Source organism: Thamnophis elegans, chromosome 13 (assembly GCF_009769535.1).
Source record: "Thamnophis elegans isolate rThaEle1 chromosome 13, rThaEle1.pri, whole genome shotgun sequence".
Lineage (NCBI taxonomy): Eukaryota > Metazoa > Chordata > Lepidosauria > Squamata > Colubridae > Thamnophis > Thamnophis elegans.
Genome location: NC_045553.1, coordinates 43774643 through 43801506, shown reverse-complemented (window position 1 = coordinate 43801506; position 26864 = coordinate 43774643).

Genomic DNA, 26864 nt, shown 5'->3' with positions numbered 1-26864 from the left:
TTGTGTGTCAGTATGTCTGTCTGTCTGTCTCTCTCTCTGTGTATGTGTGTGTGGTGGGTTTCAAAATTTTTTGGAACCTCTTCTGTAGGTGTGGCCTGCTTTCGGGTCCACTGGTGGAACCTCTTCTAACCGGTTCGGTAGATTTGACGAACCGGTTCTACCGAATAGGTGCGAACTGGTAGGAACCCACCTCTGGCTGTGATGGACTAGCTTCCTGCAAGAAAGGAGATGGTTAGATTAATATAGACGATGTTTTCCACCTGGAGTTGGAAATGTGACGCACCTACTGCCTCCAAAAAGCTATGTGCATGGTTTTCTTGTTCCACTGTACAATGCAGCTCACATGCGTGGTGTTTACACCTATTGGTTTGGGGGCACCTTTGCTCCATTCATGTCAGGTTGGTTCATTCAGAACTTAGCCACAAGGGGAATGTCAGGCCTTCCGCCATCTTTTCTTTTGGATCTTTGGCCTGCCCCTCTTTCTATTATTCTGCTATGCATTTTCTATTGTGGGAAAATGGGAGGAGGGGATGGCATGGAGTTAGATGATATGAAGCCATAATAACATTCCTTCTAGAGAGCCAAGGTCATCCTTTGTCTTTGAACCCCTGCACCTGACTGGAATTGGATGGTGGAAGATGCCAGCATGGCATTGGGAGATTGGACCATTCTGATGGACTTGAGGGTGTGGGGGCAAGATCTTGAACTTTCAACCAGGTGGGGGAAACCAGGAAGCTTTCAGATTCGGGTTTCCCCAGATGTGCCAACATGGCTCTCTTCATAAATTGGAACTTTGAGCAATACTTTGCCTCGGATTCCAATTTACTTTTGGATGCTATTTGGAACCCCGACAATGAAGCTTTTATGCTTCGGGCGGGACTAGAACTGACTGTCTCCTGCTGATTGGCACTGCTTTTTTTTAAGTTTTTTATTTTTTATGAACATGTCAAATCAATGTGTGGACAGTGTGGCACCTGGGCCAATCCGTACATTCCAATCCAATTGAAGCTAATCAAATTAAACATAATTGTTATATTTGATCAACTTATGTGCAGTGTTTCCCCAAAATAAGCACTTGGCCTAATTTTGGGGGGGTCTTATGGTGCAGGAGGCCCCTTAACCTCAGCCCATGGCATCCGGAGACGGCTGGAAGTTCTGTCTCTGTTTCTGGTCCTGGGCCTGCCTCTCTTTTGCAGTCGCCAGTAAGAGAAGGGGCGCGGTAGTTAAGGTCTGTGGGAGTGGCCTCGGTGAGGCTGTTCTGGGTACATGGAAGGTGCATGTGGGGCGTGTGGGCCATTGTCGCCCCTCCCCCCATAGTAAATGGTGGGGCCTAGCTGTGTGTGTGTTTAAATATTAGGGGGGGCTTATTTTCAGGGGAGGACTTATTTTAGCACATGTGCTCAAAGCCCGATTGGATTTATTATCTGGGGAGGTCTTATTTTCAGGGGAACATGTTATTTCTAATAACAATGCACATTTATATTACATTGCAATCTGTTAGAGGTATCTCTGTTGTAGACAGAAAGTAGTGCAGCGGAATGTACAGCTAGAGAGAAAGAATGTTGCTAGTAGAAACACACAAATAGCGTTTCAGACACTGCTAGTGAAAACAAGTAGCTTTACTACCGATAATTGCTTCACAAGCAGTGATAGTAGATAGTAGATATTAGTCCAAACACAATTCAAAGAACAAACAATAGCCTACAATCGCAGTTCACATTCATCAAGCATAGGACAGGCAGAGAGAGAGAGAGTGAGCTCTCTTAACTCCTTCTTATAGTAAAGTTAATTACAGTTGTTAAGTACATCCACTCATTTAAAGCAACAACGACCATTTGTTGTATGTATGTATGTATGTATGTATGTATGTATGTATGTATGTGTGTGTGTGTATATAGATAGATAGATAGATAGATAGATAGATAGATATAGATATACACATACACACACACACACACACACACACACACACACACACATATATATATATATATATATATATATTGCCTACCCAACACTAGGAGTATACTCACAACACAATCTATCATTATTCAATTATTCCACATTTTCCCATTATTACTTTCATTTTATAAGGTAGAAGCATATACATTAATATTCCCCTTATTCCAATCATTTATTCCAGCTTTTAATCATGTCACCTTTGATTGAGAAACTTTTTTTCTCTCCTATCTAACTTCTAATCATGTCACTTGCCTAAGATAAAAGGTGGGGGAACTGAAATAAAACAAAGAAAAGAGGAATCATCCATATCATCTCTTGGATTGGCCCAAAGTTAACCGGCTGACTTTCATATCTGAGGCAGGACTAATGCTCACCGTGTCCTGGTTTCCATGCCTGATGCCTTAACCCTTACGCCGACATTGATGCTCCCCTCCCATCCATAGGGATGGTGGCGCAGTGGTTAGAGTGCAGTACTGCAGCTACTTCTGCTGACTGCCAACTGCCTGCAATTTGGCAGTTCAGATCTCACCAGGCTCAAGGTTTACCCACCCTTCCAAGGTGGGTAAAAATGAGGAGACAGATTGTTGGGGGCAAGAGGCTGACTCTGTAAACCGCTTAGAGAGGGCTGTGAAGAATTGTGCAACAGTATATAAGTGTAAGTGATCTTCCTTCCATCCTTCCCTCCCTCCCCCCAGTGGTTAGAATGCAGTATTGCAAACTAACTCTGCTGACTGCCAGCGGTTTCGATCCTGATTGGCTCAAGGTTGACTCAGCCTTCCATCCTTCCAAGGTGGGTAAAATGAGGACCCCGATTGTTGGGGGCAAAGATGCTGACTTTATAAACTGCTTAGAGAGGGCTGTAAAGCACTGTAAAGCGGTATATAACTCTAAGTGCTATTGCTATAGATGTAGGATTGAAGACAGAGATAGCATAATTTCTCTAAGTACAACACTTTCCCATCGGCATTCCATTCCTAAAGTGATAACCAGTTTTGGGAAGCTGGTGGGGCTCATTCCTCATTCTCCTGTCCTTACCATCCATCCATCCGCAGTACAGGTAGGTATTTCCAGACGTCATTAATAAAAGTCTCTCTTACGGGGCGCATGATTAATTTAATAATTCGCCTTGATATATCTGTGAGAGGATTAGCAATTCTGACTGGCTGTTGTTTGCCGTCCAGGTTGATAATCTCGGAAAGTTAAGTCTTTCTTCTCCTCCGCTTGTCAGGTGAAACAACTGGAATTCAGTTGACGTGCCTGCCTGCAGTTGTCCATTTAATGAGCCATGAAAACATACAGGAAAACACGAGAGCCTACGCTTGTAATTGAACGCAGGGCAAACAAAACATCTTGTAAACCCCGTGCAATGCCACACATTTGTAATTCAAGGCCCGTTCGTGCAATTGGCACAACGGCAGGGGCGACGTTTCTTTGATTGCAAAAGAAAAGGTGACAGCTCTGAGCTGGAAAGTTCAAATATTGCTTCTTCTACCAAAGCAATAAAATGTACCCAAACACAATATTAATTCCAAGATTTTTTTTCCCCCGACTGATGGACATGAGTTGTTTCTTATTGGAGAAACACTGAAAGGGTAATAGAGTATAATGCGGGAGAAGAGCAGGCAGAGCTGAGAGGGCAGAGTTAGAGTTACTCATCAGCTTAGAATTGCTGTGTTCCCACAAATGATCTAAGCCCAACCTCTCTTGAATTCTGGTGCCAATTTAATACTGAATTTTAATTGGCTAGATTCTTGGATGCAGGCTTCAGCTTTACTCTTCTAAACTGCCATCTCCCGCATCATCATCATCATCATCATCATCATCATCATCATCATCATCATAGCAATAGCAATAGCAATAGCAGTAGACTTATATACCGCTTCATAGGGCTTTCAGCCCTCTCTAAGCGGTTTACCAGAGAGTCAGCATATTGCCCCCAACAATCTGGGTCCTCATTTTACCCACCTCAGAAGGATGGAAGGCTGAGTCAACCCTGAGCCGGTGAGATTTGAACCGCTGAACTGCTGATCTAGCAGTAGCCTGCAGTGCTGCATTTAACCACTGCGCCACCACCATCATCATCATCTCCTTTAAAGACCCCGTAATCCCTTGCACAGTGGAGTCTTGGGCAACTTGAGTGCAGCTGAGCATTTACTGGCCAGACGCCTTCCCATCGCCAATGTGGAGGTTTTTTCCCAGCAGATATATTCTCAGTGTGCCCAGAGAAAGAAATATCTGCGTCTACCCAGGATCGAACTCAGAGCCTCCTGATTGTGAGGCGAGGGCTCCAACTGTAGGCCACCATAACACTCAACTGCCGTCTCCCGCATGGTCTGATTTTCTGCTCCTGACACAACCCAATTCAAGCTTTGCTGCACTTTTAAGGTGCTTAAAAGTTCTGTGTGTATCATATGTGGTGTGAAGGTTCTGTGTGTATCTTATGTGTAATGTCATGGCTTCTGGGAAAGACCTTGGGAGACCAGAGGCAGAGCTACTGGCTGGACAACCCGTGTGGAAATATATCTCAAACTAGAGAAGGAGAAGGGGTGTGAGAAACATTTCAGAAGAGGTCTTAGCTGCTGTGGCCTGCCGGCAGCCAGCAAAGCTGGCAGCAGAGTCAGACAGTGAGGAGGTTGGGGAGGAACGTGGGTCAATCCTGGGGGCTGAGGAAGCTCAGACGAGGGCTCTGCATCGGAGGCAGAGAGGAGCTAGACAGCATGAGGCAGAAGAACAGCTGGAGCCTGTTCCCAGTCTGTGCATGTGCAGAGCTGCCAGAAGACAAGAAAGCAGGGTCAACTTAAAAAGTAAACTCACATCTCGGAGGTGATTGGCCCCTCCCATAGGAAACAAAAGAGGAGCGAATGGGGAGGGAGCTTTTGCAGGAACAATTCGTTCATTCAGTCAGTTCAAGAGTGGAAATTTCTGGTTGTGACTTTAACAGACTCTGTGTTTGGAACTAGTTATTTGGGCAGAACTCCAAACGAGATAAGGTGCGTGTGGATAAACATTCCTCTGAAAGACTGTTTACTAAGCCTTGCTGACTGTGAATGAAAGGAATTCAGAGTTGTGTAAATAAATAAAAAAAAGGTTTTGCATGGACCAAGTCTTTGCTTCTTGCTTTCGGAGGAAGCCTGGCTCAGAACACTATTTTTCCAGAGAATAAGCAGAGGAGGAGGAATACTTGCAGGATTCTATTAATGTAACCTTGTAATACAAATACAGTTAGTATTCCTCTTGAGCCTCCTCTTTGGACTTAACTTGCAGGGCTAAGAGGTGAAGAAGGGGATGATTTTTCATGTTTGGAAACAGTCTGAATCATGGTATAGATCAGTCTCTCCCAACCGTGTCAACTTTAAGCTGTATGGATTTCAACTCCCAGAATTACCCAGCCAGCATGGGGGATTCTGGGAGTTGAAGTCCACACAGCTTAAAGTTTTCCTGAAAATAAGACCTCCCCATATAATAAGCCCAATCGGTTCCACGTTACACCTATCCTCCGCGAGCTGCACTGGTTACCTATTGGTCTCCGGATACCGTTCAAGGTGCTAGTTGTCACTTATAAAGCCCTACATGGTATTGGACCTGGGTACTTGAGAGACCACCTCCTGCCAATTACCTCCCATAGACCCATTAGATCCCACAGATTAGGCCTCCTCCGAATTCCATCTGCCGGCCAATGCCGGCTGTCGACCACCCGGAGGAGGGCCTTCTCTGTGGCTGCTCCGTCCCTTTGAAACGAGCTCCTTGTGGAGATTCGGACCCTCGCCACCCTTCAGGCCTTCTGGACAGCCGTTAAGACCTGGCTGTCCCAGCAAGCCTGGGGTTGAGTTCCCCCCTTACTCGAATTTGCTGTGCTTGCTGTGTTTTTTAAATCGTTTGTATCGTTGCCCTGTTTTGTCTTACTTTTCTGTATTTGTTCCCCTTCCCTTGGTTTTTGTTCAGCCGCCCTGAGTCCCCTCGGGAATAGGGCGGCTTACAAATCGAATAAACTCCAACTCCAACTCTTCAGACAATGGCTATCCAACATCTTCTTAAAGACTTCCAGTGTTGGAGCATTCACAACTTCTGGAGGCAAGTTGTTCCCCTGATCAATTGTTCTAACTTTCAGGAAATTTCTCCTCAGTTTTAAGTTGCTTCTCTCCTTGATTAGTTTCCACCCATTGCTTCTTGTCCTGCCCTCAGGTGCCTTGGAGAACAACTTGACTCCCTCTTCTTTGTGGCAACCCCTGAGATATTGGAAGACTGCTATCATATCTCCCTTAGTCCTACTTTTCATTAAACTAGACATACTCAGTTCCTGCAACCATTCTTTATGTTTTAGCCTCCAGTTCCCTAATCATCTTTGTTGCTCTTCTCTGCACTCTTTCTAGAGTCTCCACATCTTTTTACATCGTGGCGACCAAAATTAGATGCAGTATTCCAAGTGTGGCCTTACCAAGGCCTTATAAAGTGGTATTAACCCTGATCTTGATCTTGATTCTATCCCTCTGTTTATGTAGCCTAGAACTATGTTGGCTTTTTGGGGGGTCAAAAGAAAATAAGACCCTGTCTTATTTTCAGGGAAACACGGTAGATGGACATGAGGCTGGTCAGAATCATATCATCCGGTTTGAGGATCAGAGCATTTTAATTCCATCTTTTAAACGGGACCAATTTGGGGATTGTCTTCATTTCCCCCCGCTACCAAATTGTGCCAGGCCGAAGCAGAATGGGAAGCCTTGGCTGTAACAAATGGACTCCATAATGTTTAATAGCCTTGGCCTCTGGCAAGTGTTAAAATAGAATTTGCAGCTTCAGATTTTTTTTAATTGGGGAACTTTCTCCATTATAGGTCAAGCATCTTTGCGGAGAAAGGTGGATTTGCAAAGGCTAAGCTCTCCGTTAAAACAGACACGTTTTAACGCTCTCCAGCTTCTCTCTGGAAAACCAGATGTGGTAGCTGCTCAGGCCCCAGGTGGCTTCGCCTAGGGCTGGGCTAAAAATATCAGGCTAATGTTGGAGCACTGGAGCTGAAATTCTTGATGATTTCCTCGGTTGCCCTCTCTTTCCGGCATAAGCTTTTTCTCCAGCAAACCCTGGAGGAGAAGAGTAAGTCCCCGGAAAGTGTAGTGACACCCGGAGAGAAAGTGAGGTTGGCAGCTGAGTCTCCTTCATATGACGGAAGGAAGATTTTGCTCTTGGGGGCAAAATGGAGTTTTAGGAGCGTCTGTGATTCATTTCGTACCATCTTTGGCTCAAACCAGCAATCTTTATAACAATGAAGGAGAGGACTGTTTTTCTCTGTTATGAAGAGGGGAAAAAAGCCCATGAAAGCTAAAATTATGGCTTACAGAGGGGAGTAGAAGAAACACACAATATGTATTTTGAGTATGCAAAGTTGAATATCTCCTTACTGTCGTCTTCCAAAGGGGCTAAGATATATAGCAACTATGCTAGTTTCCTGATAAGCATTCTTTGCTGCTTTGTTTCTTCTTCTTCTTCTTCTTCTTCTTCTTCTTCTTCTTCTTCTTCTTCGCTTCTTTCTTCTTCTTCTCTTTCTTTTCCTTCTTCTTCTTCTTCTTCCTCTTCTTCTTCTTCTTCTTCTCCTTCTCCTGCTTCTCCTTTCCTTCTCCTCCTCTTTCTCCCCTCCCCTTCCCCCCTCCCCTCCCCTCCTCCTCCTTCTCTTCTTCTCCCCCTCCTCCCCCTCTTCTTCCTCTTCCTCCTTATTCCCTCTCCTTCTCCTTCCTCTCCTTTTCCTCCTCCTTCTCGTTCCCTCCTCCCCCTCTTCTTCCTCTTCCTGCTTATTCCTCTCCTTCTCTTCCTCTCCTTTTCCTCCTCCTTCTCGTTTCCCCTCCTCCCCTCTTCTTCCTCTTCCTCCTTATTTCCTCTCCTTCCTCCTTCCTCTCCTTTTCCTCCTCCTTCTCGTTCCCCTCCTCCTCCTCCTCCTCCTCCTCTCTCTCGCTCCTTTGCCTCCTTTTTTCTCACTCCTAGCTCCAAGGAAGTCCGTGTCACATCTTTTATGCCCATTTCTGAGAGAGAGGTCCTAGAAGGGGAATGCTACTTCCACAGCCTTGCAGCTCCTCCCCAGTAACCAGTGGGGGGAAAACCTGGGCTAAAATTCACCAGCGTTTTCGCATTTTAGCAGAGTGGGGAATCCTGGCTAGTTTTCCCTTCTTCCTTTCTATTTTGCATGGAACAGAGGTAGGCACATTTTTGTCACTGCAGTCAAATTTGGGCTAGGGCACAAGAACAGATCCAGACAAATTCCAATTCTGAACCCAAAATGATTTGCACTTGGAGAGCTTTTCCAAGTAACTGCCCCAGCTCCATAGAGAGATCCTCACATGACTGCACATTAAACATCAGCATGCCAGTTTTGATCACCACACTGTAAAACAGATTTTGAGACTCTAGAAAGAGTGCAGAAAAGAGTAACCAGGATGATGAGGGACTGGAGGCTAAAAACACACGATGTTTTAGGTTGCAGGAACTGGGCATGGCTAGTCTAGGGAAGGGAAGGACCAGGGGGGACATGAGAGCAGCCTTCCAATATTTGAGGGGCAGCTACAGAGAGGAGGGGCTCAAGCTATTTTCCAAAGCACCTGAAGGCCAGACAAGGAACAATGGGTGGAAACTGATCAAGGAGAGATTCAACCTGGAAATAAGGATAAATTTTCTGACAGTGAGAATAATCAACCCATGGAACAGAAGTTGCCTTCAGAAGTTGTAGGAGCTTCATCACTGGAAGATTTCGAGAAGAGACTGGACTTCCATCTGTCAGAAATGATGTCCGGGTATCCTGCTTGGGTGGGGGTTTGGTCTAGATGACCTACGAAGTCCCTTCCAACTCTTAATCTGTATCCCTTGCCTTTTCCAACCAACAGCTGTCCGGCTTTCCTGCACGCAGCTGTAGGAATGTTGTTCTTTTGTGAGCTCTCATCTTCTTCATCTCCCAGCGTAAGAGAACGTGAAGAGCTGCAGCTAAGCCAAGCCAAACCAAATGTAATGCAGGATTTTTGGGGGGAAGGAGGGGGGCATGTGAGTAACCAGAGAAGTGCTTCCGTGCAAACTATTATTCAGGCACATTAACTAGATGATAAGGTTGAGATTTGCAGGGATTATTAATTCACATCCATCATCATAACAGACCTGTAAAATGAGCCATTAATATTGGAACCTCAGTAAAGGGAATGCCACCAAGTGATCAGCAAAAAGAGTAGCAGGATTTTTGGGATCCACCCAAAGGGAAAAAAAGCAGCTGAGGGTGGTTTTTTTGTTTTTTTTATAATAACACCTTTTGCCAAGTTAAAGATTTACTGTAGAGATACTGTGTGCTAAACCTGGCTAAGAATAGCCTGAGCCAAGCTATCAATTAGTCTGTGCTTCAGTGCATTAGGCAAACGCCGAAAACAGGCCCATCAAGGATCCATCAAATAAATTGTGGGAAGACAGCCATAATATATGAAGAAGGGTTTGCAGGAGTTGGGTTTGGCTAGTCTAGAGAAAAGAAGGACCAGAGGGAGGGCATGATAGCAGTCTTCCTGTATTTGAGGGGGCTGCCACAAAGAAGAGGGGGTCAAGTTATTCTCCAAAGCACCAGAAGGCAGGACAAGAAACAATGGATGGGAACTAATCAAGGAGGGAAGCAACCTGGAATTAAGGAGGAGTTTCCTGAGTTAGAACAATTAACCAGTGGAACAGAAGTTGCCTTCAGAACTTGTCGGTGGAAAAATCACTGGAGGTTTTAAAGACTGGCCAGCCATGTATTCAGAATGTATAGGTTCTTCTATTTGAGCAGGGGATTGGACTAGAAGACCTCCAAGGTTCCTTCCATCTTCTATTCTGTTCTGTTCTGTTCTGTTTTGTTCTATTCTACTCTACTCTACTCTACATTACAATATCTATTCTACTCTACTCCACTCTACTCTACTCTACTCTACTGTACTCTACATCCCAATATCTATTCTATTGTATTCTCTTCTACTCTATATTCCAATATCTATTCTATTCTATTCTATTCTACTCTACTCCACTCCACTCTACTCTACTCTACTCTACTCTACTCTACTGTACTCTACATCCCAATATCTATTCTATTGTATTCTCTTCTACTCTATATTCCAATATCTATTCTATTCTATTCTACTCTACTCTACTCTACTCTACTTGTGCAGCACCAAAGTTATTTGGAAGCCCTTCTCACCTCCCAGTACCACAATCAATTTCATGTGCCTCTCTATCATAGAGATGGATAAATCCATATTTTTTTCAGTTGCTTCAGTTGCTTCTATTACAGCTTTACATCGTTCCATTTCTGCATCTGTGGCAAAAGTTCCTTTTAAAAAATTCAAGTGCAGACTCACAGGCATTTACACATTTTTTACAAGCAGGTTTTTACAACACAAAGCCCTTTTAATGCCATTTTCCCCAAGTTATGTTTTTTATGTAACATTTCCCTAATGGATATATTTTTCTATGCCCAATTTAATGGAAGAACTGCACTACAAAATATGGAGAACTGTGAACTTCGGAATGTTTAGTTTATTTGTAAATCGTATTACCCTTTTAAAAAAAAAAACTTTGAACTTGGGGATTGCAAAATAGATTAGCATTCATTAACATGCAAAATGGATCCATTCTAATTCAGGAAGTGCTTTCTTTGTCTTGAGATTTCAAAACATTTGGGCATGCACGATGGCTTGAACTGAGCATCTGATAAACCCATTCCTTTCGGGAGACTAATGGTAATCTTTTATTCAAACTTGCCTCAGAATCCCACAAGTCTGGTCTTTTATGATTCTTGCATATTCTGGGAGTGAAGCTGAGAAAAAAATCTGTAGTGGAAAAAACATTTTCAGCCAAAGCAAAGAAAGGCATGAAAGTTCAGGTGAAGGTCCAATTAACTGCTTTATTGCTAAAGATTAGGAATAGATTAGAATAGAATAGAATAGGATAGAATAGAGTAGGGTAGCCTAGGTTAGGGTAGCATAGGGTAGCATAGGGTGGGATAGGGTAGGGTAGGGTAGGATGGAAAGGAATCAAATTAAATAGAATAGAATATAGTAGGGTAGGGTAGGATAGCATAGGGTAGGGTGGGATGGAATGGAATGGAATGGAATAGAGTAGAATACAATACAATACAATACAATAGGGTTGGGTAGGGTGGGGTGGGATGGAATGGAATGGAATACAATACAATAGTGTAGGGTAGAGTAGGATAGCATAGGGTTGGGTAGAGTAGGGTGGGATGGGATGGGATGGGATGGAAAGAAATAGAATAGAATAGAATTTGGAATGTAGAATAGAATAGATATTAGAATGTAGAATAGAATAGAATAGAATAGATATTGGAATGTAGAATAGAATAGAATAGCAGAGTTGGAAGGGACCTTGGAGGTCTTCTAGTCCAACCCCCTGCTTAGGCAGGAAGCCCTACATCACTTCAGACAAATGGTTATCCAATCTCTTTTTAAAAACTTCCAGTGTTGGAGCATTCACAACTTCTGGAGGCAAGTTGTTCCACTGGCTAATTGTCCTCACTCTCAGGAACTTTCTCCTATGTTGCTTCTCTCCTTGATGAGTTTCCACCCATTGCTTCTTGTCCTGCCCTCAGGTGTTTCGGAGGATCTACTCAACTAACAGTTAGAGCTTGCCTGGAGTTAGAGACACCTAAACAGAATTCAAAGGAGAATTCAAAGGAGGTTGGACTTAGTTTGCTTGTGGCTACGCAGGGATTCTAGGCTAATCCCTCTTTTAACCCCACCTCCAGGTTCTGTCCCTGCAGTCCTTTTCTCTACAAAATCTGAATTCAAACAAACATGCTTAACTAGGTCCGTTGCAAAAGTGGAAGCTTCAGTCACTCAACACGCTCTGGCCAACGTTAAGCTCGTTTAGTTGTGTGTCTGCGTCAGAGGTAGGTTGCTGCTAGTTTCAGCCTGGATTGGCCCCGAACCAGTTCCCTTGCTGCTGCTTGCATGCCACCATTTTGAATTTTAGTGACTGTGCATGCGCAGTTCACTGTAAATTGTTCTGCGCATGCGTGCAGAACAATTTACATTGAATGGTGTACGTGCACGCAGCGAGCTTCTGGTGCGCGGGTTGCAAACCAGCAGTAACGCCGACAGCAACCCACGCCTGGTCTGCATGTGTATAAAAAGAGCTGAGGTGGCGCAGTGGTTAGGGTGCAGTACTGCAGGCCACTTCAGCTGACTGTTATCTGCAGTTCGGCGGTTCTAATCTCACCGGCTCAAGGTTGACTCAGCCTTCCATCCTTCCGAGGTGGGTAAAAATGAGGACCCAGACTGTGGGGGAAATTTGCTGACTCTGTAAACCGCTTAGAGAGGGCTGAAAGCCCTATGAAGCGCTATATAAGTCTAACTGATATTGCTAACTTGTTAGTTTCTGATGTAATATGCTTTGCAAATTCAGGACGTAGATTAATTTGGTACCCAAGTTTTAGTGCGCTTATAAACTCAGGCAACATATATTAGCTTAAAGAAGATCTGGATATTATTCATCTGTGATGGAAAGGTCCTTGATTTCTCACCAAAGTCATAGGTTTCGTTTCTTGCCCTGTTGTTACATCCTTCCTCTGGCCTGAGCTGCCAGCCACAGAGCCCTGGCGGAGCCTGGGTTTGTTACAACATCCCCAAGCCTTCAACCCATTTAACCTCAACAATTTATCTTTTAATAACCCTGCCAAGATTATTTCTCATCTCTGCTTCGTGCACGGTGTTCTCAGCTCACACTTCGCTCATCAATCCCTTTCTTGTCTCACCACCTTATTCTCATGACAACACCATAATTTATAATAGAATAATATTATAATAATAGAAGGAGACACTCTGTGTGGCAATTATTTCACTGATGGTGGAGGCTGGAAAGATCCTTGATTCGTGCAAAAGGTACAAAACATTTGGCAGACTTGGCTCTGTCCCAAGAGCCTGAATATAGAATAGAATAGAATAGAGTAGAGTAGAGTAGAGTAGAGTAGAGTAGAATAGAATAGAATAGAATAGAATAGAATAGAATAGAATAGAATAGAATAGAATAGAATAACAGAGTTGGAAGGGACCTTGGAGGTCTTCTAGTCAACCCCCTGCCAAGACAGGAAACTCTACACTACTTCAGACAGATGGTTATCCAACATCTTCTTAAAAACTTCCAGTGTTGGAGCATTCACAACTTCTGGAGGAAAGTTGTTCCACTGATTAATTGTTCTAACTTTTAGGAAATTTCTCCTCAGTTCTAAGTTGCTTCTCTCCTTGATTAGTTTCCACCCATTGCTTCTTGTCCTGCCCTCAGGTGCTTTGGAGAATAGCTTGACTCCCTCTTCTTTGTCCCCTGAGATATTGGAAGACTGTTATCATGTCTCCCCTGGTCCTTCTTTTCATTAAACTAGACATACCCAGTTCCTGCAACTGTTCTTCATATGTTTTCCAGTTCCCTAATCATATTCGTTGCTCTTCTCTGCACTCTTTCTAGAGTTTCCACATCTTTTTTACATCGTGGTGACCAAAACTGGATGCAGGATTCCAAGTGTGGCCTTACCAAGGCCTTTTAAAGTGGTATTAACCCTTCATGTGATCTTGATTCTATCCCTCTGTTGATGCAGCCTAGAACTGTGTTGGCTTTTTTGGCAGCTGCTGCACACGGCTGGCTCCTATTTTAGTGATTGTCCACTAAGACTCTAAGATCCCTCTCACAGTTACTACTATTGAGCAAGGTAGCACATATTGCAATTTCCTTTTTCTTGCCTAAATATAGAACCTTACTTTTTTCACCATTGAATTTCATATTGTTAGATGTTTGTCAGGTAGCTGAGGGTTTTCTTTTTAGATAGAACTTCTTTTGTTTCTATCAACATCATGAAGTTACTTTTTTTTAAGTGGGAGACTTCAAACTGATTTCAACCTTAAATCTCGGGAGGTCCTGAAAGCTTCTGCAGACCAACTGCTCGCCAACTTTGTCCCTCAGAAGTTCTACACCCAGTTCAGGATTCCCATCAGCTGCACGCAACGTCTCCATTTTTTTAAAAAACAAAAAAACATACTAGTTAAGACACAATTGAGATGATGAATGGGTTGGAGGCACATGGGTTTTCTCACCAAGGCTTCCGAAGAGCATGAAGCAAACTCTTGTCCCAGCAAAGGACCCTTTTATTAATTTACTGTGAATTCTGCTCATTCACAGCCAGTAAAGTCTTAGGAGTTACAGTCACAGACCTTATCTGGCTTGGAGAGCTGCCAGGCCGAGATCTGCAGAACTTGGCAAGGAGTCTCGGAGAGTCACGAACCAATTAAGCAAACTAATTGACTCCTGCAAACTCCACTCCCCTTTCGCTCGTCTTTTATTTCCTCTGGGAGGGGCCATTCATTGTCTGGCCTTACTCCCAAGTCGACCCCTGTTCTTTAGCTCTTCTCTTCGTCTGGCAACTCTGTGCATGCGCACACTGGGAACAGGCTCCAGCTGTTCTTCTGCCTCACTGATGTCTGACTCCGAAGGCAGCTGATAACTGTCAGAGGGCCCTGGCCCCCTCTCTGCCTCTGACACAGAGCCCTCATCCGAGCTGTCCCCAGCCTCCAGGACTGGCCCATATTCCTCCCCAACCTCCTCACTGTCTGAATCTGCTGCCAGCTCAGCTGGCAGGCCACAACAATGGGCAAGACGTCTCAAGTAAGCTGAGGAGCAGATAGGCAGGGACAGAAGAAAGATTGCATTTCCACTTAAAGCATTTGGCATGTCTGGCTTTAAAAGACCTGATATGTGTTCATTGGACTGTGAAATTAGTTAACTTTCTTCAGGTTATGGACTCCGTTGACAATTGTTAGGATAGTACTACAGTTTAAAGATAACATGTGGCTGGGTAATTGAAGATCTGGAGCACTGGTGGGACAATAAGAAACACATGATCTAATCTTTGGAAAAGCACATCAGTGTTGTGGCCCACAGGCGGGCATCAGAGCTGGCAGCAAAGTCGGACAGTGAGGAGGTTGGGGAGGAACATGGGCCAGTCCTGGGGACTTCGGGAAGCTCAGACAAGGGCTCTGCGTCAGAAGCTTGTTTGGTGGAGACAAAAAAATGTTATCGAAGATCTACCGATTTTTGACCTGCCAAGATACTAATGAAGAGATGGACAAAAGCCTTCTAATAGTATGGGAGAGAAACCTAGGTTATGAAATTGAAATGGGCAAATGGTGGGAGCTATGGAGTAAGACCATTAAACTTACAACATCCACTGCATTCAAAGAAAACATATACAAGATGGTTTATAGGTGGCACTTCCCCCCAACAAGGTTAGCTAAGATGTTTCCTGGGTTATCTCCATTGTGTTGGAAATGTGGAAGAAAGGATGGCACATTCTACCATATTTGGTGGTCCTGTACTGAGGCCATGAAATATTGGAAAAGGATTAAAAAAAATGGTTAAAAGAGGTTACCGGGGCAAACATTGAATGGAGACCTGAGAACCTGTTACTAAGCATCAAACCAGATAACATAAGCAGTTCAATATGGCACTTGAGCCTGCATATAATTGTGGCCGCAAGAATAACCTATGCACAATTTTGGAAATCCACCACTATACCGCCGGAAGATGCTTTAATTAAAAAGATCTACGAATGTGCAGAAATGGACAGAATGACGGGTTGGCTGAGGGACAAAGGAGAAACAGAACATTATCTTAGCTGGAACCTATGGTATATGTGGGCGACTAGGAGAACAGCAGGGACTTAAAATGGGGAAAGTTAACATAGGTACCGTAATAGATCCCTGAATCTTGCAATGAGAAGATGTGGCTTAGAGATCTAATAACGAGGAAAGAAAGAAAAACTGGGCTGTGAATGACTGTCACCGTGGGGGGGTGAGGGGGGGTTGTATGTCTAAAACGGCATTTGTATCTGTATGTTTTACTCTATATTGTTATGTTTGATTTGTCTTGCTTATGTCGTTGTATTTATGTCGCTGTATTTTTTTTCCTGTTTTTTAAAGGTAATAATGTTTAATAAAAATTATATTAAAAAAAAATAAAAGAAGCAGAGAAGTAGACAGCAGTGAGCCAGAAGAACAGCTGGAGCCTGTTCCCAGTGTGTGCATGAGCAGAGCTGCCAGAAGACAAGAAAGCAGAGTCAACTTAAAAAGTAAAGTCACATCTCGGAGGTGATTGGCCCCTCCCATAGGAAACAAAAGAAGAGCAAATGGGGAGGGGGCTTTTGCAGGAAACAATTCATTCTTTGTCGGTTCAACAGTGGAAAGTTCTGGTTGTGGCTTTAACAGACTCTGTGTTTGGAAACTAGTTATTTGCAGAACTCCAAACGAGATAAGGTGCGTGTGGATAAACATTCCTCTGAAAGACTGTTTACTAAGCCTTGCTGACTGTGAATGAAAGGAATTCAGAGTTGTGTAAATAAAAAAAAGGTTTTGTATGGACCAAGTCTTTGCTTCTTGCTTTCTAAGAAAGCCTGGCTCAGAACTCTATTTTTCCAGAGAATAAGCAGAGGAGGAGGAATACTTGCAGAATTATATTAATGTAACCTTATAATACAAATACAGTTAGTATTCCTGTTGAGCCTCCTCTCTGGACTTAACTTGCAGGGCTGGGTCAAAACAATCAGGACTTTGCTCGGCCTCCTAAACCTGGCCTCTGAGATGAGGAAACTTGAGGATAGCTATTCCATCCTTAGACACAGTTTGACTTATAAATCTCTAGTGTTTTTTCAAGGGCAACATGGTTGGGATGCTCACAGCTGCCTTCTCATTTTGCATAGATTGGAAGTCATTGTTGTCCAGTGAAATCCTCCAGATGTTCATTCTACACTTATGCCCTTGATTCAAAATTCTGCCTTGGCAAAAAAAAAAATATGCCCTGATGGTGAATTAATCTTTGGGGTTATGACATCATGTTCACCTCACAATTAGGAGGCTGTGAGTTCAATCCTAGGTAGAGGCAGTGTTCTGACCAAGGCTTCCCAAGGGCATGAAGCAAACTCCTTGTCCCGACAAAAACCCCTTCTGCTCATTCACATCCAGCAGTCTTTCAAGGGAGGATTTACAGTCACAGACCTTATCTGACTTGGAGAGCTGCCAGTTTGAGATCTGCAAAACTTGGCAAGGAGTCTCCGAGAGTCAGAAACCAATGAAGCGAACTAATTGTCTCCTGCAAACTCCACTCCCCTTTCGCTCCTCTTTTATTTCCTATGGGAGGGGCCATTCACTGTCCATATGTGGCCTTACTCCCAAGTCAACCCTTGTTCTTTAGCTGTTCCCTTCGTCTGGCAACTCTGCACATGCGCACACTGGGAACAGGCTCCAGCTGTTCATCTGCCTCAGTGATATCTGCCTCAGAAGGCAGCTGATAACTGGCATACGGCCCTGGCCACCACTCTGCCTCCGACACAGAGCCCTCATCAGAGCCTTCCCAGACTCCAGGACTGGCCCATGTTCCTCCCCAACCTCCTCACTGTCCAAATCTGCTGACACCTCCTATGGCTGCTGGCAGGCCACAGCAGGTAGATATTTCTTTCTCTGGGCACAATGAGAACATATCTGCTGAACGAGACTCTGCATTGGTGACAGGAAGGGCATCCAGCCATTAAAACACTCTGCTAACTCTATTAAATTGCCCAGACTCCAACCCACATGGGATTATGGGGTCGTTACACAAAGATGTTGATATTGGTATTTTTGGTATTTATTCGATTTGTAAGCCGCCCTATTCCCCAAAGGGACTCAGGGCGGCTATGTTATGACTATCATTCGTATTCCCACAAACCCATCCATAAGGATCAGAAGACCCCAGGAGGGGAGGAAAAATCCAGGAACGATTTCTGATTTTCATTTCACAGCAGTAAAATGGGTGCATTTGCAACTAAGAATAAATACCTTTGGGGTTGCAATGTCTCTGAGGCAAGAAAAAAAAATTAAAGCACTTAATGCTCGCTGCGCAATTACTGGAAAGATGAAGGGGGTGGCAGGAATGTTGTTTATGTACCTGTCTGAAATAATGATGACTTGCTACTCCTTCAAAGAGTTGGTTAAGTGCCTTTACCAAGCAGAAAACAATATTTCATTTTTCTCTCCAGAGATGCGAGAATGGAAGGAGGGTCGGGCTGGGCCACCGAAGGTCAAGGAATCTGGGTAGCTTCCCAGGGTAGGAATCCTAACAGGGACATCTGTGACAGATGGCTCCCCCACCTGGGTTTGAAAGCTTTGACAGAACCATCGCTCACCATCGCTCTGGGTCATTGGTTCTGATGTGAAGCAACAGCCCTTAGACTTATATACCGCTTCACAGTGCTTTCCAGCCCTTTCAAAGCAGTTGACAGAGTCAGCCTCTTGCCCCCAACAATCTGAGTTCTCATTTTACCTACCTCGGAAGGATGGACAGCTGAGTCCATCTTGAGCTGCTGAGAATTGGACTACTGGCAGTTGGCAGAATTAGCCTGCAACTCTGCATTTTAGCCACTGTGCCACCACGGCAAGGCAGGCAGGCAGGCAGGCAGGCAGGCAGGCAGGCAGGAAGGAAGGAAGGAAGGAAGGAAGGAAGGAAAGAAGGAAGGAAGGATTGAATGAATAGCAGTAAAACTTAGACTTACATACCGCTTCATAGTCTTTTACAGCCTTTCTAAGCAGTTTACAGAGTTAGCATCTTTGCCCCCAACAATCTGGGTCCTCATTTTACCCACCTCGGAAGGATAGAAGGCTGAGTCAACCTTGAGCCGGTCAGAATTGAACTCCTGGCTGTGGGCAGAGTTAGCCTGCCACACTTCATCCTAACTAGTGTGACACCCCAGAAAGAGGGGAGAGAAGGGAGGGAGGAGCAGCAATAGCGCTTAGACTTATATACCGCTTCACGTAGTTGACGTAGTAACTCTGCATGAGTCCTTATCTCAACTGGGACACTTGCTCTCCAACAGAGATGGATTCAAGTAAACCAAGTTGGGGGAAGTTTACTTCGGGGACGGGGCTTCTCTGTTCCAAACCTGGTGTGCTTTCAAATATTTTCAACCCCCCCCCCCCTGATAATAAACGCATCCATCATGGAAGATGTAGCCCCACACAATGGGAATGGATGCTGAACCGATCGTCTCCTGCAGACGGCCTCTCTTGATGCTTATGTAATGACCCGTCTTCTTTGCCTGCTAGAACAGTAGTGACAGCTGTAATAATAGCAATAAAATTTGCCGGGTTGATTTGAGCTGCGCTGTAATTACTGCATGATTACCGTATTCTTACCGCAGCCCATACCAACGAAAACAACAACTACAATCCCTCGTTGGCAGCTCTCTGCGAGGGCTTGTCTCGTGCGTGCTCTATGCCCCCTTCAGGCCCTTGCCTGCATCGGCGCTGAAGGCTTTCAAGCTGCCGACGGTGTCCATCATCAGAAGACGGATGATGTCCATCAGAGACAGATTCTGAATTGCTCCTGGATGCCACAGAATGTGACTCGTGGCTTCAGCACACACAAAGCAGATTGTTTATAAAAAAAGATGTTGAAACTCTTGAAAAAGTTCAGAGAAGAGCAACCAGGATGATGAGGGGGACTGGAGGCTAAAACATCCGATGAACGGTTGCAGGAACTGGGCCTGGCTAGTCTAGTGAAGAGAAGGACCAGGGGAGACAGGAGAGCATCTTTCAATATTTGAGGGACTGCCACAGAGAGGAGTTAGGGGGTCAAGCTATTTTCCAAAGTTCCTGAATGCCAAACAAGGAATAATGGATGGAAACTGAACAAGGAAAGGTTCAACCTAGAAATAAGGAGAAATTTTCTGACAGGGAGAACAATTCACCCATGGAACAGAAGTTGCCTTCGGAAGTTATGGGAGCTTCATCACTGGAGGCTTTCAAGAAGAGACTGGACTGCCATCCATCAGAAATGGTGTAGTAAGGTCTCCTGCTTGGGCAGGGGGGAATTGGACTAGATTTATTTATTTATTTATTTATTTATTTATTTATTTATTTATTTATTTATTTATTTATTTATTTACTTATTTATTTATTTGACTTATATACTGCTTCATAGGGATTTCAGCCCTCTCTAAGCGGTTTACAGATTTTTAGCAAATTGAGTCAGCAAATTGCCCCCACAGTCTGGGTCCTCATTTCACCCACCTCGGAAGGATGGAAGGCTGAGTCAATCTTGAGCCAGTGAGATTTGAACCGCTGAACTGTAGATAACAGTCAGCTGAAGTGGCCTGCAGTACTGCACCCTATCCACTGCGCCACCTCGGCTCTAGATGACCTACAAAGTCCCATCCAACTCTGTGAACCTGTTAAAGAAATCTGGTCCAAGTCCTCTTTTAAAAAATTGAATGTTCCTTCCGTTTAACAAATCAAAGGTAGAAATGAAGATATCTACTGCCTAAGACTGCCGCGCTCACAGTATTCCCAGTTGGAAAGTATTTGCTTTATGAATAAGCAATTTACCTTCATTGTTCATTATGTCAGAGTACAATTAACAACTACAACTCTGCCATGTTCTCAGATACCTGACAACCGATATTAATTTTGGTGGTTTCCAAAGTTACTCGGTGAAATCTGCAAAATTCCAATTAGAGGCCAGTTGTTCAACAACAGGAGAGAGCACATCAAACAGAGGGAATTTACATTTACAGTGACAATATAAACCAATTTGGAATCTGCTTAGTTGATTTCACAAAACCAATAGATTTTTTTTTTCGTTCAAATTCTTTGAAAGGGACACGCGCTTACAAAGTTGGTTGGATTGGTTCCCTTTGCACATACATGTGAGTCGTTCCCAACTCTAGGGGGCAGTGCTCATCTCTGATTCAAAGCCGAAGAGCCAGCACTCTCCGAAGATGTCTCCATGGTCATGTGGCTGGCATGACTAAATACCGAAGGTGCACGGAACGCTGTTACTTTCCCACCAAAGGTGGTCCCTATTTTTCTACTTGCATTTTTACGTGCTTTCGAACTGCTAGGTTGGCAGAAGCTGGGACAAGTCACGGGAGCTCACTCCATTACGCGGCGCTAGGGATTCAAACGGCTGACCTGCCGACCTTTCTGATTGACAAGCTCAGCGTCTTACCCACAGAGCCACTGTGTCCCCATTACAAGGGAACAGTTCAATCGGATGCATGCTATAAGGAAGCCAAAGGCATTCGGTGGTCATTACGCTCCAAATAAGTGTATATAAAAATTAATTTAAAAATAGAGATGGCAAATCTCCAGTGGCTTCGTGGGGACATAAATCCTATCTGAGCTTTTTAATTAACTTCAGTGCAATTCAGGGCAAATGATAGGCCTGGGAAGCTCCGTGCTTTCAAAGACCACAAGAAGAAGCACATTGTGTGTGTGTGTGTGTGTGTGTGTGTGTGTGTGTGTGTGTGTGTGTTTCTGCGTGCGTGCATGCTGCATTTGTGGCGAGAAGCTTTGCCACCTGGAAAAGACACAACTGTTGTAGAGAGCTGCCAACATGAAGGACTGGATGGGATCCCTGATCAGGATTTAGAACAGTGTTTCTCAACCTTGGCGACTTTAAGCCCTGCGGACTTCATCTCCCAGAATCCCCCAGCCAGCTGGCTGGGGAATTCTGGGAATTGAAGTCCACAGGACTTAAATGTCGCCAAGGTTGAGAAATGCTGATTTAGAAGAAAACCATAGGTGGATTTAGTCTTGAACAAAATTCCCCAGAAACCTGGCAGACACAATTCAGCTAAATAAGAGTCTGTCATCTGCGCCTCTATAACTGTCTGGTTTGGCTCTGCAACCCAACAAGACAGACTTCAGCGGATAATCAGAACTGCAGAAAAAACAATTACTGCCAACCTGCCTTCTGTTGAGGACCTGTACACTGCATGAGTCAAAAAGAGGGCTGTGAAAATATCTACAGACCCCTCGCATCCTGGATATAAACTGTTTCAACTCCTACCCTCAAAATGACACTATAAAGCATTGCACACCAAGACAGCTAGACACAAGAACAGTTTTTTCCCCAAATGCCATCACTCTGCTAAACAAATATTTCCCTCAACACTGTCAAACTATTCACCGAGGCTGCATTACTATTACTATTAGTCTTCTCATCGTTCCTATCACCCATCTCCTCCCACTTATGACTGCAGGACTGTAATTTTGTATTTGTATTTTATTAATATTTATAGGCCGCCCTTTTCCCCGCGGGGACTCAGGGCGGCTTACATAAAATAGGGAGGGGGGTATAAACAATAAACATAAAACAATACATAAGAATTAAAATAGTACTCAACATTCATTCTTCATTCGGGTGGGGACAGATTGTGATCTTATCCCCAGGCCTGACGGGATAGCCAGGTCTTGAGGGCTGTGCGGAAGGTCTGGACGGTGGTGAGGGTACGAATCTCCACGGGGAGATCGTTCCAGAGGGTCGGAGCTGCTACTGAAAAGGCCCTCCTCCGTGTAGTTGCCAGTCGGCACTGACTGGCGGATGGTATTCGGAGGAGGCCCAATCTATGTGATCTTATAGGTCGCAGGGAGGTAATTGGCAGGAGGCGGTCTCTCAATACGCAGATCCACTACCATGGAGGGCTTTAAAGGTGGTGAGTAGCACCTTGAAGCGCACCCGGAGATCAACAGGTAGCCAGCGCAGCTCGCGGAGGATAGGTGTTATGTGGGCGAACCGAGGTGCGCCCACAATCACTCGCGTGGCCGCGTTCTGGACTTTATTACTTGTATCCTTATGATTTATATCGATATTGATTGTTTCCTGATTGCTTATTTCTACCTGATGACTATCATTAAGAGTTGTATCTTATGATTCTTGATGGATGCATCTTGTCTTTTTATGTACACTGAGAGCATCGGCACCAAAGACAAATTCCTTGTGTGTCCAATCACACTCGGCCAATCAAGAATTCTATAAAGAATTCTATTCTATTCTTAGCACTTAATCTATAGCTTATAGATGCCTTACTTAGATGTAAGTCCCACTGCAGTCAGAAGGGTTTCATCCCAGCTGATTTTGATCCTAAAAGAAGAGAGGATTTGTAGCTGAGGGTTGAACTCCGGGGGTCCTTGATTCTCTTTGAACTTAGTTGTTTTCTTGCAGATGTTTCATTACCCAAGGAGGTAACATCTTCACTGCTAGAAAGGGTTTGCTCTCTATTTATATATCAATCACATCTCCTGTCAGTAATTGAGAGGAAGCGCTGTTTCCTTCTGGATAGTTCCGTATTGAGGAACTGTTTACTGCGTGAATGTTGGGACTGGTATTAATCCTGGTGTAAATCTATGCTTGAGACGTGGTGGCAGTGGCTAAGATGCTGAGCTTGTTGATCAGAAAGGTCAGCAGTTCGGCGGTTCGAACCCCTAGCACCACGTAATGGAGTGAGCTCCCATTACCTGGTCCCAGCTTCTACCAACCTAGCAGTTTGAAAGCACGTAATGTTATGCGGCGCTCGGGATCCGAACCGCCAAACTGCCAACCTTTCTGATATTTGAGCTCAGTGTCTTATCCACTGAGCCGCCGCATCCCTAAGTCCTCCTTAAGGTACCCATTTAGGATTTTTTTAGGATTTTATTAAACATTTATATGCCGCCCTTTTCCCTGAGGGGACTCAGGGCGGCTTACAACAATGGAGGGAAGGGAGTGCAAGACAAGACTTAAAAAGAAAAAGAAACGTGAATAAAAGAAATTAACCATAAAAACACACCATTCACTCAACATTCGGGCGGGGTGAGAGTAATCCTATCCCCAGGCCTGACGGGATAGCCAGTTCTTGAGGGCTGTGCGGAAGGCCTGGACGGTGGTGAGGGTACGGATCTCCACGGGGAGGTTGTTCCATAGTGTCGGAGCTGCAACTGAGAAGGCTCTCCTCCGCGTAGTCGCCAGTCGGCACTGACTGGCGGATGGAATTCGGAGGAGGCCTACTCTGTGCGATCTGATGGGACGCAGGGAGGTAATTGGCAGGAGGCGGTCTCTCAGATAGCCAGATCCACTACCATGGAGCGCTTTATAGGTGGTAAGTAAAACCTTGAAGTGCACCCGACGATCGACAGGTAGCCAGCGCAGCTCACGGAGGATCGGTGTTATATGGGCGAACCGTGGTGCGCCCATGATCACTCGCGCGGCCGCGTTCTGAACTAGCTGAAGTCGTCGGATGCTCTTCAAGGGCAGCCCCATGTAGAGCACATTGCAGTATTCCAGCCTAGAGATCACAAGGGCTCGAGTGACTGTTGTGAGAGCCTCCCGGTTCAGGTAGGGCCGCAACTGGCGCACCAGGCGAACCTGGGCAAATGCCCCCCTGGTCACAGCTGACAAGTGATGGTCGAAACTCAGCTGTGGGTCCAGGAGGACTCCCAAGTTGCGGACCCTGTCTGAGGGGTATAAATTTTGTCCCCCCAGCCTGATTGATGGAACGCTAGCCGAATTTTTGGGAGGAAAACACAACAGCCACTCGGTCTTTTCCGGGTTGAGCACCAGTTTGTTAGCTCTCATCCAGTCTTTAACAGCCTCAAGGCCCCGGTTCATCACGTCCACCGCTTCATTGAGTTGGCACGGGGCGGACAGATACAACTGCGTATCATCCGCATATTGGTGGTACTTAATCCCGTGCCTCCGAATGATCTCGCCCAGCGGTTTCATGTATATGTTAAATAGCAGGGGGGACAGAACCGAGCCCTGCGGCACCCCATAGGTTAGGGGCCTCGGGGACGATCTCTCCCTCCCCACCAACACCGACTGCGACCTGTCCGAGAGGTAGGAGGAGAACCACTGTAAAACAGTGCCGCCCACCCCCACCTCCCGCAGTCGTCGCAGAAGGATACCATGGTCGATGGTATCGAAAGCCGCTGAGAGGTCAAGGAGAACCAGGATGGACGCGTGGCCTCCATCTCTGGCTCTCCAGAGATCATCGGTCAATGCGACCAAAGCGGTTTCAGTGCTGTAACCGGGCCTGAAGCCAGACTGGAAGGGGTCAAGATAGTTAGCTTCCTCCAAGGTACGCTGAAGCTGTAAGGCCACCACCTTCTCAACAACCTTCCCCGCAAAGGGGAGGTTGGAGACTGGACGATAGTTATTAAGAACTGCTAACTGCTATTTATCTACTCGCAGTTGCTGACGTTCGAACTGCTGGGTGAGCAGGAGTGGGAGCGTGTGACGGGAGCTCACCCTGTCCCGCGGCAGCAACGAGGTCTCAAACGCGAGCCTGCCAATCGTCAGCCCAGCGTCCTAACCTCGTGAGCCGCTGCGTTTCTCAAGGCATTTATGCGGAACTCCTACCACATAAAGTAATTGGAAAAATGAAGAGTGGGTGGTATGCTCCCCCGCGCCAATCCCCAATCTTGTCCTCAAGAACAAAACCCAAAGTCCATGTCATTTAGCTCCAGTTCTCCCAGGGGATTGGTGCCCTGCTTTTGCGTGAAATGAAGCCTCCTGGCTAAAGAAAGGTTAATCACAAGGCCTGTTAGCTTTCTAAGCGATGTCTCAGCTGAGCACATTGAGTGGACAGAATGAGGCACGTCAAAAAAATATTGCTGCCTTTCCTTCCTCCTCCGCCTTCTCCTTCTGAGATATTCAAGGAAATGCCAAATCACAGAATTAAAAAGAACTTCTGGTTATTATTCCTGGCCGTTCTCTTTTTAGACTTTCAACGCGCCGTCAGCTCCCCCCGGCAATATTCTGGGAACATCGCCCTGCGTGATGTTATTTTTATTTACTTATTTATTTATTTTCCTTTCGGATCTCTGAATTTGCAGGCTCTTCTACAAGGCTTAAGTCCCTGCAACTCCATTTCCTTTTCCAATTTTCCCAGCTCCCGGTTTCGCCCCAAGGAATCCTGATGCATTAAACCGGGAGCCGCCCTATTAGAAAGGCTGATTGCCACTTAGCGGGGAATGGAGTTCTGCCAGTTACTGGAATTGGCTGAAGGGTTTTTAAGAATAAATTCAGCGGCGGCATTTCTTCTTAAAAGAAAACAAAAACTCTTTTTCCCCCCCCTCCCGCCCCCTGTCAAACAGCCTGAGAGAAGCATATACTGAAAACCACCAGGAAAATCTGGTAATAAGCTAAGGTTTTACCAAGCCAAAATGCGAAGTCGGTGGCTCTTGGCTTGGTTTGTGGCATGAAGCTAATTATTTCGGTATATAAAGTATGATTTGAGGCTCAGTCTTAGGTATGAATCGGGACACTGTAATTAGCTCAAGAAATCATGGCTGAAACCAATCCATGACTTAGCACAAAATATGCTGGTTTGGTCTAGGGCTGTGATAGTAAACCAATGGCACGCATTGCCCTTTCTGCGGGCACGCAAGCCGTTGCCCCAGCTCAGCTCCGTTGAGGATGCCCATGGGCCTCCCATCAACCAGCAGATTTTAAAACTGCCACGCATGCATGGGGGTGGGGGGCATGCGGGAAACGTGTGTGCATTTGCAGAGGGCACTGGGGGCAAGTGAGGGGTGTGTGGGGCAACCCCCCACGACCCCTTTTCGCTCCCAGGAGGCTGCAGAGAGGCCTACTAGGCTCAAAGCAGGGCGCAGGGGGTCGTGCATGAATGCACAGGGGGAAGAGGGAACACAGGGGGGTTGCACCAGGGATGGGTTCCTGCCAGTTCTGACCTCTTCTACAGAAGAGGTTCCACAAATCTACAGTGCCGTTTGGAACCGGTTCCAGCTCCCTCCCCCTGCCCGTCCGAACATCATCAAGATGAAGAACGAGAGGAGGAATTCTGGGAGTTGAAGTCCACAAGTCTTAAAGCTGTCAAGTTTGAACACCCCTGGGTTTTTTCTCTAACGGGTTAGGGGTGCAAGGGTCTTGTAACTTGACAGCTTTAAGATTTGTGTGCTTCAAATGCCAGAGTCTCTGAGCCAACATTTTGGTTGCTAAGCAAGAGCATCATTAAGTGAGTTTCACCACATTTTACAAGTTGGCCACGCCCACTCAGTCATGTGGCTGGCAAGCCACTGCCACCAGGTCACATGGCCGGAAAGCCA